The sequence below is a fragment of the Monodelphis domestica genome, chromosome 2 (assembly GCF_027887165.1).
Source record: "Monodelphis domestica isolate mMonDom1 chromosome 2, mMonDom1.pri, whole genome shotgun sequence".
In the NCBI taxonomy this organism is placed as follows: Eukaryota; Metazoa; Chordata; class Mammalia; order Didelphimorphia; family Didelphidae; genus Monodelphis; species Monodelphis domestica.
In genome coordinates, this window is record NC_077228.1 from 522,991,409 (window position 1) to 523,007,591 (window position 16,183).

Below are 16,183 nucleotides of genomic sequence, written 5' to 3' on the forward strand. Positions count from 1 at the left end.
TCCCCTAAATTTTCACGTCTACCAGTCACAGTAGATGCTTTTCCCCAGGACTGCCCATTCTTAGTTCTCACCACTCTTTAGTTCTCACCTTCTCTGGGTAAATTATATCTTCTGAGTACTTCATACCTCTTTTGCTAAGTTTGCCTTTTGTAAGTTGCTTGACCTTTTAGTGATTAATTTAACCTTTATAGGTACTTAGCACCCTTTTGTATGAGATCTAAAAATAGACCTAGCTTAAGGTTTTTGCTTCACTATAAGTATGAGTTGGGGACTTTTCATTGTTCAATCAGGAATTTGCAACTTTATCTTCCCCTAAGGCACTGTCTCAGCAGGGTGGAGTAATTTTAAAGTTCTCCATACATTCCTGACCAAGTACCTCCATTGTAGAAAATGGGGAATAGCTTAATCAAATCTTCTGAAGTAGAGTCTGAGCAGTTTTAAGATTCACAGTAGAGAGTAAAAACACAGATGAAAAGCAACTACTTGACTACAGGGGTTGAGGGGATATGACTGAGGAGAGATTCTAAATGAACACTCTAATGCAAATACCAACAACAGGGAAATGGGTTCGAGTCAAGAACACATGTGATACCCAGTAGAATCGTGCGTCAGCTATGGGAGAGGGAAAGGTGGTGGGAGGGGGGCGGGGAGGAAAGGAAAATGATCTTTGTTTCCAGTGAATAATGTTTGAAAATGACCAAATAAAATAATGTTTAAAATTAAAAAAATAACAATACTATTTCGTTTTCAGCACAGAGCACAGCTGAGAGATACATAGATTTGTTTTGTATATTAGCATAAAATCAGGGCAAAATGTAACATCACTTTTAGTAATTGATGCCTAAAAATAAACCCTTAAATATACTTGAAAAAAAAGATTCACAATAGATATTCTGAGGGTGTAATTGATTGATACTGGATAACTAATGGATCAAGCTTGCCTACCCTTCTCCTGGTTTCCTCTCTTTCTTCAGAAGCCTTTCAGCTCCCCTCTCCCCCCTTTCTTCACTTACTCAGTGTGAGCTATGAGATTTCAGAGGAAATGCTCTTTTCTCTTCTTTTCTCAGCAAGAGTTTATTTGGGGAAGACAGGACAAGGATGGAGGATAAGGTAAGAGGGATAGGGTTTCTCTATTCTCTATAGAGAGTGTTTGGAGGATATTGAGGGTATGGCAATTCTGTCTCAATTGTGACACAGAGTCAGAGAGATATGAGGACAACTGTCTTTCTTCTTCTTCTGCCAATCAGATCAGATCAGTTCCAGAGATACAAAATAGCTTCTTCTCCACCTCTGTCAGAAGCCAAAAGCCACCAGCCAAAAAGCCTCCTTCAGCCCAGTCCAGTTCAGCCATTGGCTTCTCTCCTGGTAACATTCTAAAAGGAATCTTCATTTTGACTGACAGCTTCTGTCCTCTGTTTTCTGTCTTGCATGCATGCCTTGCAAATTCTCTTATAACTTCTCTCTTTTCCACATTTGACTGGGGATGTAGACTCCAAATGAACATCCTAGTGCAAACATCGACAACATGGAAATAGGTTCTGATCAAGGACACATGTAATATCCAGTGAAATTGCATGTCAACTATGGGAAGGGGGGGGGGAAGGAAGGAAGGAAGGAAAAGAATATGATTCTTGTAACCAACAAATAATGTTATAAATTGACTAAATAAATTAATTTAAATTAAAAAAGGAATAAAAAAATTAAAAATATCGGTATAAATATTTTGGTTTCTGGGAAGCCTTTCTTTTTATCAGTTACTCCCTTGGGGTATGTTTCCTTAACTTACATGGAAATACCACCAGTGAAGGAAATGATTCACTTTCTCAAGTATGATTTTTTTTTTAATCTCATTTCATTAGAAAGTTTCTGTTTCAAGGAAAGACAAGTAAGTTTTACCCACTAAGTGAATGTGGGAGCAGCATAAGATGATCAGGGACTTCCGTGCCCAATGCATCCCAGATTGTAAAACTTCTGGGTATTTAGAAAGTCAGGGTCTTTCCATTTAGCAAGGCTGTGGAAACAAGCCCAGTGTACCCCAGAGTGGGTAGCCATGTACTTAGAAGTAGTAAGACACAAAGCTTTTCCCCTTAGAATGAACCCAATCCATTCTTCTCCCCAGATACCAGATATCCTGCCAGTAAATCCCTGGTGTAAGAATTCCATGAGAAATCTAGCTAGGGAGTCACCCATTGACTTAGTGACTTAGTGAACCCAGCTAGGGAGTCACACATTGTCATATTGATCCATTACCTAAAGAAAACTCCTGGTGAGAATCATTGAAGTAATTCATATCCATTATCCTTATCTTGTGAATCATGACTTATCATTGGCTCTGTATAAAGTTTACCTAATCCCTTTACTATGTCATTTACCCTATAAATTGAATACCCCAAATCATTAAACTTTGTCACCGCTCAAGGAGACTGTCTGCATGGTGCCTTATCAGCACAAACCTCTTGTAATCCCAGACATCATTTTTCTCACTCTGGTTTGGAAGACCCACGAGCTGTTTCCAGAGCTGGACTCTGGGAAGGAGAAGAGTTGACTTAACACAGTTTTGAGAAATTATCATTAAAATTTAAATTTGGAGGTTTTGAGAGTTTGATTCCCTCATCCTGCCCCCCAAATCTCTCTTCTTACAAAAATTTTGATGATTATATCAAGTGCAGAAACCCAAGTACAAATGATCTAGAAAATATTTCCTTGAGTTCTGTTAGCTGTTATAAACTCAGAGGCAGGAATATAGAGAAAGCAGTCCGATAGAAGATAGTGTATCTACTTAGGCAACTAGGTGGCACAGCAGTTAGAGCACTAGCCCTTAGAGTCAGGAAGACCTGAATTCAAATCTAGCTTCTAACACTTACTAGCCATGTGACCTAGGAAAGTCAGTGAACCTCTATTTGTCTCAGTTTCCTCAACTGGAAAACAGGGATAATAATAACATCTACTTCCCACGGTTGTTGTGAGAATCAAATTAGATAATATTTATAAAGCACTTAGCATGATACCTTGCACATAGTAGGCACTCTATAAATGCAAGCTATTTTCATTATAGATGAAGCTGAAATGTCAATATTGCTCACAGGAGCTGATACTTGAAAGGAAAAGTTAAGTCAATGGCAGACTTAACTAGTCTTAGTTAAGGTCAATGGCACTTGTGTAGATATTCATATTGTATAGTCATAAAAAGCCTTCTAGGTATCCTTTTGTAGAAGACAAGTTCAGCATGATTGTACAAAGAAAACTCCTAATAAACAAACAAAACTTCTACGACCACTGAAAGAGTGAGTTCATAAAACAAGATTGTCCTTTAAAACCCCCCCAACAACCCCTCCTTTCTGTCTTAGTTACAACTCTAAGACAGAAGGACAAGGGCCAGGCAAACAGGGTTAAGTGATTTGTCCAGGATCACACAGCTAGGAAATGTCTGAGAAGACTGTTTTTTAAAGGGAAGAAAAGCAATGTGGCATTCTGAATGTCAATGGCATTCGAGGAGTCTATCACTAAGAAAGTCTTTAACAAATGAAAGAGGAAGGAAGGGCAGATTCTGTTTTACATTCATGCCCATCTCAGCTTTTCTCCTCTAAAGACTTTTGCTCCAAAGAATGGACAAACGTATTACTTATATGATCAATGAAACAGTGAGTTTGTAAAGACAGGATTGGCTTAAAAGCAAAGCAAAGCAATATTCTGAATGTGTTTCTGGTCTATTCCTGTGAGAATTGTGGGAACTGAGTGAAGCACACTGGTTCCATCTTGTGCCTCAATTCTGGATTGAGCTCATTCCCTGTCTATTCCATTAAGGATCTAGTCCATTTCTCATCTTGGGACAAAATTATTCAGTTATGGAAACATGCATGGGGAGGCGAGTTAGGAAGGATGTCTACTCCAAGCATGTAAAGACTTTCCTCTTCACAATGGGCAGATGAGAACAATTAGTTCCACTGACTATGAAGGCAGCTGAAGCAGGCACTGGGGAGCACTTGAGCTTGGTCAGACATGGAAGCTGCCAGGGCTAGTCATCCACTACATACTGGGCCATTGCCAATCATCTTGACTTTTGGCTTGCCACTGGACTTCGAAGATTCTGGAAGAGAGAGAAAGCCCTAATGACTTTGGACAACTCTGCCTCCTTTATATCAAACTCCCAAGTCAAAGATATTACCTTTGTGATGCCACTGATCCTCTTAAAAAATGAAGGATGAAGTACAACCCCACAAGGAGCTCTAACAACAGGGAGACAATGTGGGACAGTGGAAATAAGACTAGTTCTAGAAATACTAGTGAAAGTCTCAGTTCAAATCTTGCCCCTGCTGCTTACAGTAGACAAATCATTTCAACTCCTTGACTCATTTTCCTCATCTGTAAAAGAAGGAGTTTGGACAAAGAACCTTTCAGCTCCCTTCTAACCCTAGAAGCCTATGTTTCTCCCCTGCTTGGGATGTCTCCCTCTTTTCCTTTGCCCCTTAGGATCCCCATTTCTCTTGAGGGTTCACCTTCTCCAAGAAGTCCTTCCTGATTCCTCCCTCCCAAATGAATTTGTTTTCACTTATCTGCACTTCCCTTGCCCCCACTAACTCCCAGGACATCACAAGCTTTTGAGGTGAGGGACTGATTCTTTCTTCATCCTTGAGTCCCTAGTGCTTAACACAGCATCTCCACACAGCAGTCACTAGATAAATACGTGTGAATTGAAGCAGGATTGTAGAAAGTGTGAAGATGAACAATGTCTTATTAGTCTAGACTTAATAGTCTAGAAAGATAGGTCGGGACCAGGTTGACAAAGGCTTTAAATGCCAAACAGGGGAGTTATTTGGTGATCAGTCTTTTCAATTGGGTCCAACTCTTCATGACCCCATTTGGGTTTTTTTGGCAAAGATATTGGAGTGGTTTGCCATTTCCTTCTCTAGCTCATTTGACAAATGAAGAACTGAGAGAGCAAACAGGATAAAATGACTTGCCCAGAATCACACGGTTAATGTCCAAGGTCAGACTTGGATTCAGGAAGATGAATTCCTCTTGACTCTAGGCCAAGTGTTCTATCCACCCTGCTTCCTGACATTGACCCTAAAGGCAATAATGGATTATTGGAATTTCTTGAGTAGGAAACATCCCTTTAGCAGCTGTGTGGTGGATTGATCAGAAGGAGCAGAATTCTAATGGAAATGTAGGAGACTATGGCACTGGACCAGATAAAAGGTCATGAATGCCTGAGAAAATTGAAGAATGTAATTGTGAATAGTGAGGAGACTAATTTAAGAAGTGTTGTGGAGGTAGAAATGACACAATTTGGCTACTAAATAAGTAGGTAGATTGAGGGAAGGAAGGAGCCAAGGATGATAGTTGGGTGACTAAAAGCTGGTAGCACCTTAATATAAATAGGAAAGTTCAGAAGAGGGGTTACTTGAGGTGGAGGGGAGATCCTTTTTAGATGTATTGAGTTTTAAAAATCTTTGCAACATTTAGTTCTAAGAGTCCACCAGCAGTTGAAGATCTAGGCTGGAGTTCATGGGAAAACTTAGGGCTGTATAGAAAGATCTGAGGGTCATCAGCATAGATATAATAGTTTAACCATAAATGCTGATTACCAAGTGACAGTTCAGTGAGAAGAAAAGAAGGCTCAGGTCAGAACCTTGAAGTTAGGGAGTGCAATATGGTATATGATCAAGCAAAGAAGGCTGAGAAGTAGTAATCAAGTAGTTAGGAAAAGAGCTGAGAGAGGAGAGCATCCTAGACATGTTAACAGTGCTAAATATAGTAGACAAAAATCAAAGCTATCAATAATCATATGAAAAAAATTTCTAAATCCCTCTTAGTTAGAGAAATGCAAATTAAAACAACTCTGGGGTGCCATCTCACAACTGTCAAATTGGCCAGTATGACAGCAAAGGAAAATGATAAATGCTGGAGGGGATGTGGCAAAATTCGGACACTAATACACTGCTGGTGGAGTTGTAAATTGTTCCAACCACTCTGGAGGACAATTTGGAATTATGTGCAAAGGGCTTTAAATGAATGCCTGCCCTTTGACCCAGCCATACCACTGCTGGGTTTGTACATCAAAGAGATAATAAGGAAAAAGACTTGTACAAAAGTATTCATAGCTGTGCTTTGTGGTGGCAAAAAATTAGGAAATGAGGGGATGCCCTTCAATTGGGAAATGGCTGAATAAATTGTGGTATATGTTGGTGATGGAATATTATTGTGCTGAAAGGAATAATAAAGTGGAGGAATTCCATGTGAATTGGAATGACCTCCAGGAATTGGTGCAGAGGAAAAGGAGCAGAACCAGGAGAACTTTGTACATAGAGACTGATACACTGTGGCACAATCGAATGTAATAGACTTTTCTACTAGCAGCAATGCAATGATCCAGGACAATCCAGAGGAACTTGCAAGAAAGAATGCTATCCACATCCAGAGAAAGAACTGTAGAACCAGAAATACATTAGAAAAATATGTGATCAATCACGTAGTCTGATAGGGATATGATTAAGGTTTTGATGTTAAAGGATCACTCTACTGCAAATATGAATAACATAGAAATATGTTTTGAACAATGAAACATATATAACCCAGTTGAACTGCTTGTCGGCTTTGGGAGGGGGGCGAATAGAGTGGGGTGGGGAAGATCATGAATCATGTAACCATGGAAAAATATCCTTAATAAAAATTTAATAAAAATGGGACACTAATGTATTGCTAGTGGAGTTGTGAACTCATCCAATCATTCTGGAGGGCAATTTGGAATTATACTCAAAGGGCTATAAAAGAATGCATACTCTTTGATCTAGTAATACCACTACTAGGTCTGTATCTCAAAGAGATTTAAAAAATTAAAAAGGTTCAACTTATACAGAAATATGTATAGCTCTGTTTTTTTGTGGTGGCAAAGAATTGGAAACTAAAGGAATGTTCATAAATTGGGGAATGACTGAACAAATTATGGCATATGATAGTAATAGAATACTATTGTGCTCTAAGGAATGATGAACAAGATGATTTCAGAAAGAGCTGGAAATCCGTACATTAACTGATGCAGAGTGAAATAAACAGAACCAGGAAAACACTGTACACAGTAACAGCAACATTATGGAATGATCAAATGTGATAGACTTTTCAGCAATACAATGATCAAGGACAATTCTGAGGGACCTATGAAGGCTATCCATTTTCCAGAGAAAGAACTGTAGGAATAGGAATGCAGATGAAAACAGGATTTTTCACCTGCTTATTTGGGTATACATTTTGGTATTATAAGATTATTCACTTACAAAAATGAACAATATGACAAAAATTTAAAAAATCCAAATAAATATAGTAGAGAAGTTAGCGTTGAGATGAGAACTGAACAGTCACTAGATTTGGCAATTTAAAGATCTTTAGAAAGTGCAGTCGCAGCTGAGTAAAGACAGATGCCAGATGGTAAAGAGTTGGGAAATAAGAAGAAAGGAAGTGAAGGCAGCAAGGACAAATAGCTTTTTCTAGAAGTTTGACTAAGTGAGAGAAAGGACATAAAGCATGACAGTTTGAGGGGATAGTAGAGTCCCTGAGGGTGTTTTTGTAGGCAACAGGGAAAGAATTAGCAGAGAGAGACTGAAGACTAGAGAGATAACTATGAAGAAAATTCTCTGGAGAAAATGATAAGGAATGGAATCAAGGGTACAAGAAGGGACACCTCCTCATAGGTCAATGAAAGAAGCACTGGAGATACAAGTACATAAGAGACTGGAAGAAGAGAGAAGAGATCAATATTTATAAAGCATTTCGCACAGAACCTGGCAGTACTTTCTAAATGCTTGGCTTAGGGGCATCTAGGTAACACAGTAGATAGAATGCTAGGACTGGAGTTGAGAAGACCAGGGATCAAATATGACCTCAGACACTTCCTAACTATGTGACTTTGCACAGGTCACTTAACTCCAATTGCCTAGCTCTTACTGCTCTTCTGCCTTAGAATTAATATTAATTCAATTCTAAGACAGATGGTAAGTGTTTAAAAATGTAGTTGGCCCCTTCACCCCATAATGTCAAATGGTTTTGAACTAGATAGAGAAAGGGAAAGAAAAGAGAGGAAACAGAAAATGACTGGCTATTTTCTTAGTAAAGTAAATGTCAACATCCTCTGATAAAAGGGTGAAGGAAGGAGGAGGTATGAGAGTCATGAGGAGAGATGAGAAGGTTTGGAACAGTCTTACAGAATCTATTAGTTGGGGGTAGGCAGATTGCCTGTTTGCAGTGAGGACCCAGTTGAATTTAGTTAACATAGAGATCTTGGTCAGCATTATTGCACGATTTCCTCCGTCTCTGTTTGGCAGCATGTAAATAGGCACTGCTATTATAATTAATTTTTTTAAAATGCGTTAGAAGGGAAGGGTAGGGAAGAAGGATCTATTCTGAAATTAAGGTGATATAGCAAAAACAATAAAATTTAATAATAAAAATAATTATTGTTGGAGTTATTATTATAGGTAGTAGTATGGCATAATTTATAGAGCTTTTTTTGGAGTCAGGAAGACCTGGATTCATGTCCTGCTGGTGACATTTACTTTCTCTGGGACCTTTGGCAAGTCCCTTAACCATTCCAGTCTTCTTGTTGTTCAGTTGTTTTTTCAGTTGTGTCAGACTCTCCCTGACCCTATTTGGGATTTCTTGGTAAAGATCCTGAAGTGGTTTGTCATCTCCTTCTTCAACTCATTTTACAGATAAAAAAACTGAGGCAAAAAGGGAGAAGTGACTTACCCAGGGTCCCACTGCTAGTAAGTGCCTTTGGCCAGATTTGGACTCGGGTCTTCCTGACTTTAGACCCAGCGCCTGTTTCAATATGGCTCCACCTGGTGACGTATTAGTACTTCTGACCAGCCGTAAATTATAGAACAAAAGCCTGCCTACATGAGCAAGCAAGAGTTGCCCACTGGACATCCTCTAAACCAAGGTCTAAGCCAGTTACTATGCCAATAATAGTGACTAGAGAAGGAGTGCTTGTAAGAGTAAATATATTAACCACCTTTTTGGTGGAGCCAGGTGGAGGAGGCTGGAGGGAATGTACATTTTGACAGGGGAGGTGAGGAAGGAGGAAAGATTTTGCAGCCTGGGTGGTTGCCCAAGAAGAGCCAGTTTGGGTTGGTACCCAAATGGGTACATGAGGGCTCCAGGCCCTGGGTTGGGAGAGAGGAAGGGTTTTGCATGACTGGTTTTCTTTCCTGTGCACAGAGACATATGCCTCAAGATACAAAGACTTCAGGACATGTGAAAGAAGTATGTTGCCTCCCCTTCACTGGTGCTTCTTGCTAGACCCCAAATGCTCCCTTTTTGTGCCCAGTTCCCAGATCTGTGCTAGACAGGGGGAGACCAGAGAAGCAGCAACCCCCATTCCTAATTCATCTTCAGGAGTGTGTGTGTGTGAGAGAAAGAGGGACAGAGACAGAGACAGAGAGACAGAGAGAGATACAGAGAGGCAGAGAAAGAGGGGGGGGGAGAGAGAGAGAGGGAGAGACAGAGACAGAGACAGAGAGGCAGACAGAGAGCGAGAGATAGATAGAGAGGGGGGGGGGAAGAGACAGAGACAGAGATAGAGAGAGGGAGAGGGAGAAAGGGGGAGACAGAGAAGGAGAGGGAGGGAGGAAGAGAGAGGCAGAAAGATAGGGCAAGACAGACCGAGAAAAAGAAAGGAAAGAGAAACAAGGGGAGAAAGATGGAGAGAGAGAGCATTATCATATACATGGATTAATTATGATTAGAAATATAATCAATCCATTAAGCTATCAATCAGGCATTTATTAAGGATGGGCAATGAGTAAACAGAAGCCTGCCCACCCTCTACCATGTGTCAGGCTCTGTACTAAGGGCTGGAGATACAAAGACAAAAATAAAAGTCTTCATCCTAAAAGAACTTCCATTCTCTTAGGGAAAATAAAATATATAATGATACATAGTGAAAAAATACATATAACATTGTCCCCCTGCCTGCCACCCTCTCACTCCAACCCCAACGCAGGTACCTAGCCTAGCCTTCTCCTCCTATTCAATGACTTTGCTCTCAGATGCTGTCATGCTCTCCATTAACGTGCTTCACCACAACCATTTGCATTTCCACGGGGTACTCTGGAAGACAAAAACATCTCAAGGCATATAATGCCAAGAGCCCAAGTTCTGGTGCCAAAGGGCCTCGGTTAACTTGGCTAGTCATGTAACCTTATAAAATGAGGGGGCTGGTCTCTAAGATCCTTCCGATTCTAAATCTGTGATCCTTGGAATCTGATCTCTACTGTGTCTAAGGTCTAATGTGATATCAGCATTGTAACAAGCTGGCAGATGTAATGAGCAAAAGAGAAATGACTGAGGAAACAAAGGTTTGATTTTCTGAGCATATCAATGTATTAAGCAATGCATGCCAACTGCCTAACAAATCGGGACCAGGCTCTTTCCTCAGTTAGAACTGGACCCCAAACACAGGGGAGATAGACTTTTATACATTAAAAACAATTAATTAAAACAGTCAATTAATTAAAGGAGATAATACACCATTAGGTCATTTGATTTCTAATTGGATGAAAGATTAAAGACTTTCCAAGTTGGGAGAAAGAAAATTAACAAATATAAGTTCTTAAAATAAAAAAAAAAAGAGATATTCCACTCCTCCTAGTGTCTGGAAACAATCAAAGGAACATGGAAACAATAACTGATTGACTGTTATGATTGTGAGAAAGCACCACATCTGAATCTCTGGATCTCATTGGGTTTGTAGTCAATATAACCTAGGTCCTTGGTCAACGATCTCTAAACAGTGGATAGAGGTCATCCAGTAATCAGTCAAGCAAGGCTAGGTTCAAACAATGCCAAAAATTTTCTCTCAATTCCCACAATTTAATAAACTTTTCTCCTATGACCGAATTTGGACTAAGCTCATAGTTGAATAGAAAAGGCATTAATCTTACTCCAGAATTGAGTCACAAGATGGAGTCAGCATGGTTTACTCAATTCCCACAATTAACCTCTTGTTTTCCCAACCCCCTTGATTCCCTCAATTTTCTCACACAGAAGAGAGAGTTTTGAAAAACGGCCCTGGCCAGTGTTCTTTCAATGGCTACTATTTTTGTTAAGATATGTTAAGATACCAAAAAAAGGAACCCTCCAGAGTTATCTAACATTTACCCCTGCAAGAAGAGGGGGCTCGTAGGGGACTGCAGTTAGAAATGTTTGCCACCGAAGAGCCAGAGGAAATCACACTGGCCTTGTTTTCGAAACTCCCCACCGCAGATCCAGACCCCATTCCCCTACACTTCCCCTTGTTACCGCCTTCACAAGACCAAAGGACCACAGAGCTAGAGGCGGAAGGTTCAGCAGCCATCAAGTTCAACTCCCTCCAGCCTTCCCTTGGAGCTGGGGTGAAGTGATGTGCCCAAAGTCACACGACTAGTTAGATAAACACAACGCTCCTTGGTCCTTGGTTCCTTTCCCCAGAGCTGAAATATAGGGCAGCTCCCCCCCCCCCCCCACTCCTCCCATTTATCCTTCTCTCAGCTGTTTTCTTATCATGATTGAAGGGAAATGGCTCTGGCCAGGCTCAGGACAAATGAATACTAGGTGAGTGCCAAGGTTCAGGCTATGAGTTAGGAAGCAAGAATTGAACCTTCTCCCACCCACCTCAATAAACATGGTCCTAAAGGATGATAACGTTACCCCATCTCCAAGGGGTTCATTTTGTACCCCCCATGCCTCATTCTTTTATTCATCTTTAAAGCAAGGGGGTTGGATTAGATGGTTCATTAAGGCCTTTCCAGCTCTGAAGAGGATGTGGAGAAGGATGGAGAAGATTTGGAAAAGGAACAGGTGGCAGAAGTGAGAGAAAAGTGAAGGAGGAAGACGGGAGAGGGAAAGAAGGTGGTAGTAGTAGGAAGAACATCTGGGATCTCCCTTAGATGCTATAAGCTGGCCAACACAGACCTTTTATTAGTCTGAAAAGGAATTACTGTTCTCTTTGACCCTAGAGGGCAGGAACCAGGAACAATGAACAGAAGCAAAAAAAAGTTTTCAATAATAATAAGTAATATAATTTAGTAATAATGAATAATAATAATAAAATTGGAAAAGATCTCTCCATTCACTAATGGTTTTCCTATCACCAGAAGAACTCAAGTACAGAAGAGCAGTAAGGTCTAGTCAATGGGAGTGCAGTGACTTGGCTAGGGTCACACAGTTAGGAAGTAGCAGAGGCAGGATTTGAACCCAGGTCTCTTGACTCCAGGCCTGGCTTTCTATACACTGAGTCACCTAGCTGACTTCACTTAAACTCCTTTCCATGAAGCAGATTTGAAAATATTAGAGTTGGAAGGGAGCTCAGCATTCACCTAGTCTGAGTCATACCCAACAAAGAAATTCCACTATCACATCCTTGCCAGGTCTGTACTTCAGTCTGTACTTGCTTTATAGATGAATAAAATGAATCTGAGGAAGACAGAGATCATGCACACCCATCTAGTGGAAAGAAATTGGTACTTGGAGTCTCATAAGACTTGGGTTCTACACTCTAGTGCAAATACCAACAACATGGAAATGAGTTCGAATCAAGAACACATGTGAAACCCAGTGGAATCACACGTCGGCTATGGGGGGGGAGGAAAAGAAAATGATCTTTGTCTCTAATGAATAATGCTTGGAAATGATCAAATAAAAAATTATTTAAAAAAAAGACTTGGGTTCTAATCCCAGATCTGGTGGGCTCTTTGATGAGGAATAAGTCCATAAGCCTCGGTTTCCTCATCTGTAAAATGGGGGCAATATTTACCCCACAGGATGATTGTGAGGATAATGCCTTAAAGGGCTATCTCAATGACAGAGGTTTTCCTGATTCTAGGTCTTTCTTCCACATCATACGCCCCACACCTCATTCTTTCTCTCATTGTCGTCGTCTGGTTTTTCAGTTGTTCCTGCTTCTACATGACCTTATGAACTTTGTCCTTGGGGTTTTCTTGGCCAAGATACTGCAGTGGCTTTCCATGTTCCTTTCCCAGTGTGCCTCGTTTTATAGACGAGGAACTGAGACAAATAGGGTGAAGCAACTTGGCCACAGTTATATAACTAGTGAGTGTCAGAGGCCATATTTGAACTCAGGTCTTCCTGATCTCAGGTCCAGTGCTCTATCCACTACGCCACCTAGCTGCTTCCTTTTCTACCTTATTCCTTTTTCTCTTTCTCTTCCCAGTTCTTCCCCACCTTGACTCTCCAATCTCTCACTGATAACTGTTGCTGTGAAGTTCGGATTCCAACCCTTCAAAGAGGAGGAAGGGTGCTGTAGTGGTTAGATCCTCAAATTGGGAGCCCGAAAGATATGGGAGAAACACACCCAAGTTTGTAGCAGGGTCTCTTCCCAAGAATGGGAGACTCAAATTCTGTTCAGTCCAGAAGTAAGAAAAGAATTGTATTTGAAGTAATGGTGGGGTTTTGGTAGTAGAATAGCCCAATAGCTGGTAGAATGGTCTGGGGGCTAATCAGGTAGCCTTTGGGCCAATGGATAAGCCCAGGCACTAGTAGAGGAACCTCTTTGGAACTTGATAGCATGGAATAGCAGCACCGCTCTAGGGTGGCAGCTTCCTCCAAGGAATGGCAGCTTCCTTACCCTGTGGATTGGGCCTGGCATCTTTATTGGGGTCTGGTAGCTTAGCATCTCTCTTTGGGGTTTGTTGCCATAGGGAATAAGGATCCTGTGCAAGATTGGAGGGTTCTTCTGGAATGCCAGGGTCCCCAGTGTGCGGGTCCCTTGTTCCTCCATTGTCCACCTTGTCATCATTTATCAATGTGGGGGAGTTCTTGCTGCCCTTCTAGAATGGGAACATTGGGGGTGATGGAATGCAGTCCATTGGAGGACCCCTCTAGGTAATTATTTTTTTAGTTGAAAATTTTTATTTAATTAATTACTTTAGAATATTTTTCCAGGGCTTCATGATTCATGTTCTTTCTCTCCCCTCTTCCCACCCCCTTCCCACAGCCAATGCACAATTCCACTGGGCTTTACATGTGTAATTAGGTAATTAATTATTTTTAAGAACAATATGAGTAATTAATAGAAACTGAGTAGGTACAAAGATGATGCCTAGTATAGAATATTTCAGATCTAGTACACAGAGTGGATAATCGAACAATCTGCAATTCATACTTAACTAATGCTGAAACTATGGCTTTTGCAGTTGATATTTAACTAGTGCTAACCAGTGAGAAATATAATACTTGGGAGAATGAGGGTCTCGTTCCTATTACTGCCCCTCACTGCCCACTGTCAGCCCCCATCAAGAATACTTGGGTACCTACTTCCTGTCTCTAGATTTCTGGATTTTAGCTCTTAGTGTCCACTTTGATCATGCTCCATCAGACCATCAGGCCTGACTAGGCTATATGCCTATTTATTATTAATTATTTAGATTAGTAGTAAGATTATTATTAAGATCGTTAGATGACTAGTAAGAGTATTAATTATTGGGATATTAATAAAAAGTATTAATAAGAAGATTATTATTAGGAAGAACTAGCATTTAAATGGTACTTCAGAGTTTCCAGAGCACTTTACATGTGTGATTTCACAATAACCCCATTTTGCAGATGAAGAAATGGAGTCTGAGAGGTTCAATGATTTGCCCGCTGTCACACAGCTCGTAAATATTGAAAAATCAGGATCATAATTCAAGTCTTCTAGATTCCTGATTTTCACATCACCACCACTACTGTCTACATTTCCCAGTGTCTACACCTTCCCTTTAGCCCCAAGACCATCCCTAATACTGAAGAAAAATTTAAAATATAAAAACTAGCCAACATAGTCCAAGAGTCTGGCATTATTCATAGGGTGGCATATCCATAGTCTTTCAGCCCCCTCTCACCACCCTGTGAAGAAATAAAGGGAAGAAGGTTCCTTCTCCTGTCTCTTCTTTGGGGCCAGTCTTCCTCCTTATAATTCTGTAGCATTTTTAATACAAGAGAGAGAGTGATAACATTAATTTAAAATAAGAACCATCACTGACATTTGTATAGCACCTTAAAGTCTGCAAGGTATTTTATAATGTTAGCTATTGGATCCTCCCAATAACCCTTACCAATGAGGAAACTGAGGCTCAGAGAGATTAAGTGGTCTGCTCAGCTACTCTACATCAAGAGCAGGATTTGAACTTAGTTTTTTTTTATTTTAAGTTCAACCCTCTATGCACTAGATCAGGCTGCCTGTACTCAGACTACTGCCCAGATGTTGTTCAGTCATTTCACTCGTATCCTACTCTTTGTGAACCCATTTGAGGGTTTTCTTGGCAAAGATACCAGAGTGGTTTGCCATTTCCATTAACAGGTGAGGAAATCAAAGCAAACAGGGTTAAGTGACTTGCTCAGGGTCACACAGCTAGTAAGTCTCTGAAATTGACTGGTTTTGAACTCAGGTCTTCCTGACTCCAAACCCTGTGTTCTATCCACTATGCCATCTAGTTGTCCTATTGCCTAATTATCCAAACTGTCTTTCTATATGGGTCCTTCTATTCAACCAGCCTGGTTCTCTGTACACTGATTCTGACATCCTTGATCAGACTCAGTGCCTGCCCAGTTCTCTTCTGCATTCTCTGTTTAGGGGAGAGGAGGGAGCAGTAACTAGGGACCTCAGTGAATGAGGAAAGATAGTCATCACTGTGTAGTAGTGAAAAAAGGAACTCTATTAATAGTCCAATAAGGTGGATAGAGAGCCAGGTCTGGAGTAAGGGGGTCCTGGGTTCAAATTTGGCCTCAGATACTTCCTAGCTGTGTGGTCCTAGGCAAGTCACTTAACCCCAATTCACTTACCACAATAACACCACTCTTCTACCTTGGAACTGATACTTAGTATAGATTCTAAGACAGAAAGTAAGGGCTTGGGAAAAAAAAAAGAATAGCTCAATATGTCATCATAGATCTAGATCTGGAAGGGACCTTACAGGTCTTCTATTCTAACCCCCTTCATTTTACAGAGGAAGAAATGGAGGTCCATGAAGGAGAGTTGAGACTTACCTAAAGTCATATAGTCAGAAAATAACAGAAGCAGGATCTGAACCCATAGCTTCTGGCTCCAGAGCATGTGTTCTTTCCTTAGTCTAGGACTGGGCATACAGGAGGAACTTTAAAGAACTAAAGAATGAAGGCATTAAGAATTGTACAGTCCTGACCCCCTTGTTTT